Source organism: Ceratina calcarata, unplaced genomic scaffold (assembly GCF_001652005.2).
Source record: "Ceratina calcarata isolate Rehan_Ccalc_2016 unplaced genomic scaffold, ASM165200v1 scaffold88.2, whole genome shotgun sequence".
Classification (NCBI taxonomy): Eukaryota; Metazoa; Arthropoda; class Insecta; order Hymenoptera; family Apidae; genus Ceratina; species Ceratina calcarata.
Genome location: NW_017180156.1, coordinates 527813 through 532225, shown reverse-complemented (window position 1 = coordinate 532225; position 4413 = coordinate 527813). Strand labels below are relative to the sequence as shown.

Here is a 4413-nt window from a genome sequence, read left to right as displayed (position 1 = left end):
AAACTTTTATACAGAAATTGTAGATCTCGTCGAACTCTACAAGAAAGGTCGTATGCAATTTTTCCGTAGAATCAACGGTTTAAGAGTTATTGACAAAAAACGAATTCTTTTTCCAAAAGTTCGCTGTTTCGACGCTGGGATGGTCGGATTTTGTCAACATCAATAAAATGCCAAATAATCATACGTAACTCGTTAAATATCGAAGTTAAAAGGAAAACAACTTTTATTTGAAGCATTTTTCGCAATTTTGAAAAAAAAAATTTTCGTCAGCGTCAATACTTAATTGGATATTTCCTTCTATACCTCTTAGCATGTAGCTATTTATTATTAGCATTATTCTTCCGACGTCTGATTTCTTTTTAATTATAGGAAATGACTTTCTAAGGTACATAAACCTTTGTGATTGACTGTATAGCCAATACATTCTTAAATTGTAAAATATTTGTACATAAAAGGCTTTTTATTATGCTTGGAAATTCGCAAGTGGGATCGACGTTAGAAATTTTAAAAGATATTTCACGAGGCGTATTACCGGCGAACAGATTGACGCATTGACGGGTCCGTCGACGAGATGTCTATTGGACGAACCAGGGAATCTCAGCGATTTTTCGCGCGAGCCTCGTAGGCCGTGCACGTTCCACCCGAGGTTCGAGAGACTCGCATTCAATTCGATTCGCGTATACGCCTCTCCTCGTGGCACGTGGTGCATCGCTCGTCACTTTTACAAGTCTTCGGCCCTTCTCACTCGTCTTTACGAGTTACGTGAATCTCAACACTGATTTCGTAGCAAACTATTTTATGTTAGTTGAACGAGACATCACTTGTATAGCGTTTCAATTTTATTACGTCTCTTGTGCGGTCTTTGGAGGAACGGAATTCGCGAATTTATGAGAAATGTGGGGCAGTCGATTGAAAGTTCATGTATTTTTATTCCATTACACAATGCGCGGAGATAACGTCTGTGGCGAATAGAGCGAACGAAAGATGGAATTGATATGCGCGAAATATCGGTCGCGAATTGAAGTAAATTAATCGATTAACCCGGCACGCCCGACCGTTCTACTTCGGTGCCCGACTCCATCGGAGCATCTATCGCTAAAAACATTTATCAATCCGGTATCTGAAAAAGTTAGGAGCGTATCCTACGCGTTGAACAAATACGCGAGGAACAGTTCGTGGAATCTAACAGTATCAATAATATACTGGAAACGTTGAGACATCCATCGTTCGGATTCTAAGCGTTCCGCGACCGCGTCGCTCATCGCTCGGCCAATTTATTTTCACTCGTCCGATTTGGAGCTGCGCGAGCGAGTCGTCCAATACGGGCGATCGAACGCGATCGAGCGTACGCCTCTCCCTTTTGTCGACGCGGGAAGAAGCACCGTGACAGTGTAGCTAGAGCCAGCAACCCCTCGATCCTTCGGAAGCCGTATCGCGCGAAAGAAGAAGAGCGTAGGTGTAACGCGTAACGAGTTGGACGAGGAAAAGCGACAAAGCGGAGAAAGTGTGACACAGAGGAGGAGAACGCGCGAAAACCCGTGACAGAGGAGGAGAGCGAGAAAGCGTGACGAGGACGAAGAGACGACGGAGCGAGCGAGAGGAGGGTGTACGCAACCACCATCGTTCCGTATCCACGGGGGCGTAAAGAGGAGAGGAGAGGAGAGGACAGAGCGAAGAACGACCGGGGGAGAACGCGATAGATAGAGAGACACAGAAGGACGCGTATAGCTCAACGCATGTGCACAGGCGCCTCGCGTCGCGGCGCTCTGGTCCCGCCGCCGTCGCCGCCGTCGCCGCTGGTCGGAGGCTGCGGAACCGAGCGCACGGAATTCGCTGATCAGAGTGGTCCGTGGCATCTCTCGCTTCAGATATACCACGCGCAGCGCAAGCCCCCCCGGCTCCGCGGTTTTCCATGAAAATCGAGGTACGCGCGGCCGAACCGACGCTGGACAACTATCGCGTACCAGCCGAACCGCGTGCCGATCGTCAACGGGATGGGAATGCAGCCGCGAGCCACCGATCGGTGACGAACGACCATTTTTACGAACGACACGACTCGCGATCGTATCACGACCACGGTGTGCACGTGCGACGTGATCCCAGCGAAGAGAGAACTCCTCTGAATCCGCACGACTCAGCTTCCACAGTGGGGACGGTGTCTAGTTAACAGAAACGATCTTTTGGGCGTCGGGTCGGTAGGAAACGCGCGGAGGAAACTCGAGAGGAGAGTTGACTGGTTGAAAATCGTCCGTCGCTGAGCGGATGCTCCCTCGAGCGGGTTCGGCTGTCGTTCGTCGAGCTCGACGGATCGGGAGATCGACCACGGAAGACAATCGCGTGAACCGTCCGGGTTCATGACTCGCTAAGGCAATCGCTCGCTTATTTTTTATTATTATTCATCGGCAGAAACGGGTTGGCTGTGTGCGTAAAAATTGTCGGGCAATCGAGTGAAGTCGTCGCGCAAAGACTGTTCGTACAAACAAACTCTAGTGAGAATAGTCGGTAAAAGGGTTCCGCTCGCGGATCCCGTGAAACGGTGGTGACGAACGCACGGGCTCTAGCGTGAGAAGGGTGATATGGTGATTGGACCCGCATGGTCGCGTCGTCGTCTCGTACAGCAGAGTAAGTTTCCACGAAGGACACATGTCTGGTGGACGGTGTCGGGTCGTATTCATTCGAGTGGACCGTCGCTGGCTGGCTCGGTGACTGGACGAGATCACGATCGCTCGAGTTCGGCGACCAGGACCCCGACAACCAGGCTCAGGATCAGGATCAGGACGAAGGCTGTGCTACCGGTGGCGCGTGGTGGGAATAACCAGCCACGACGGGGCCGAGCGCCGGGGCACGGAAAAGAACAGAGCCCCCGGTGCAGGGAAGAGGAGGCCGAGCCGAGGGCGAGACCGGGACAAGCGTAGCAGCAACGGCCCTGAAACCAAACGGGAACCTAGCTACCCCCTTGCACAGGGGGGAGACAAGAAGGAGACCTCGCCGACGGAGGCGACGGAAAAAGAAGCGACGGAGGTGAGCGCGTTTCCATTCTTCGTCGAGGCTTTTCGTTTCTCTTCCCTCTTCGCTCTTTTCTACCACTCGCGTATTTACCAACGAGTCTTGTCGACATTCAATCTCAAAACAATGATTCCACTGCTCCCGCAAACTCAGATTCCGTATTTCTACAAATTTCTCGTATGTCAATTGCAAATTCGCTTTCGATTCCCTCACATGCAGGATTTTTGTGAAAATCAACGAAGCAAAGGGGTGCATCGTTTAAAGTATCTGTCAGTAGTTGCGAGATTCGAGAAACGATCGAGAGTCGCGCATCTTTTATTCAGGTGCGAGTTGAAGCACAGATTTTAATGTTCGAAACAGTGTCACGTGCACCGTCGAAGAACGTGTATCGCGACCGGTTCTCAAGATATCGAGACCGGCGAACGAAACGATGAGCGATCGGCGCGGAATCGCGGTAATAACGCGTGTCGGCGAGGCTTTTTATAAATCGTTCGTAAGAGAATGCGACCGGTGTGGTCCTCACGGGGATGAAAAACGCCAGTAGGAAATTCCACGGATCCGTCGCTGCGTCGAATCGACAACGAGTCCGGTTTTCCTTCAGTTGCACGCGCGCGAATCGCGTAGGCGTGGAATTCGACGCTCGCGGCAAACAATGAACGCCGCGCGTCTCGCTAAATATAATTCGCAGTTCTGATTCACCGGGAAACTAATTAATTTGGCCGGACCGGCCGACCGCTCTGCGGAATTTATCGTCGCGACCCAACTGTGTATAATCCTGCCGAGCGAATTTCACGCTCTCGCTTACCTAACTACGTTTTTAGTAGCACGAGCGACGTCGCTAATATAGAAATTGCGAACGGTCTCGTAGGAAAGCGCTTGTGTCGCGTAATTCAGTTTTATCGCTGTCGATCGAAATAAAATTGGGCAGGACGAGAGTGTGAAATACGAAGAATCAGTCAAGAGTTTAAAAGAGCGGAGGGTGTGCAACGGCCTGGCGTTTACGTACAACAGGTCACTCGTTGAATAATTTAGCAGCCGGGAAAACGGTCGGATAAAACACGCTAGCGACAGGCCTTGAACGTCGCGAAGGAACGACACGAAATTTGCGTGAACGCGGCCGCGGCTCGCAGAACGTTTTATGATAAAACTCGCGCGACAGTGGCCGCGGAGATAACGTGACGTTTAAATTAACGCCCGGAGCCCGTAACACGCGACACGCTTCGAATGTCACATTACGATTGCCCCCCGGTAACGGTTGATCAATGCTACCGCCAAAATTCGTTACCGTTTCCCGCTTATTCATCAAAATCCCCGGTATCGACGAAACGTACCAAACGTCGACGAAGTTATTTGACTTTTTCCCTGTTTCCTTTTGTATTTTTTTTTTTTTATTTTATATTTTTTATT

General features: G+C 50.3%; 1 protein-coding gene across 4 annotated transcripts in view; it reads left to right on the top strand.

The window, feature by feature from the left end:
- The window catches only part of Antp (homeotic protein antennapedia), a 101038-nt gene that overhangs the window by 63129 nt on the left and 33496 nt on the right, over positions 1 to 4413 (top strand). Inside the window, exon 1 of one of the 4 annotated variants that reach the window (XM_018035169.2) lies at positions 1891 to 3021. The exons of the other annotated variants lie outside the window; for them this stretch is intronic. The gene's annotated coding sequence lies outside the window, so the exon portion shown is untranslated. Of the gene's footprint in view, positions 1 to 1890; positions 3022 to 4413 lie in introns of those variants that run through there. 4 annotated transcript variants of the gene reach the window in all.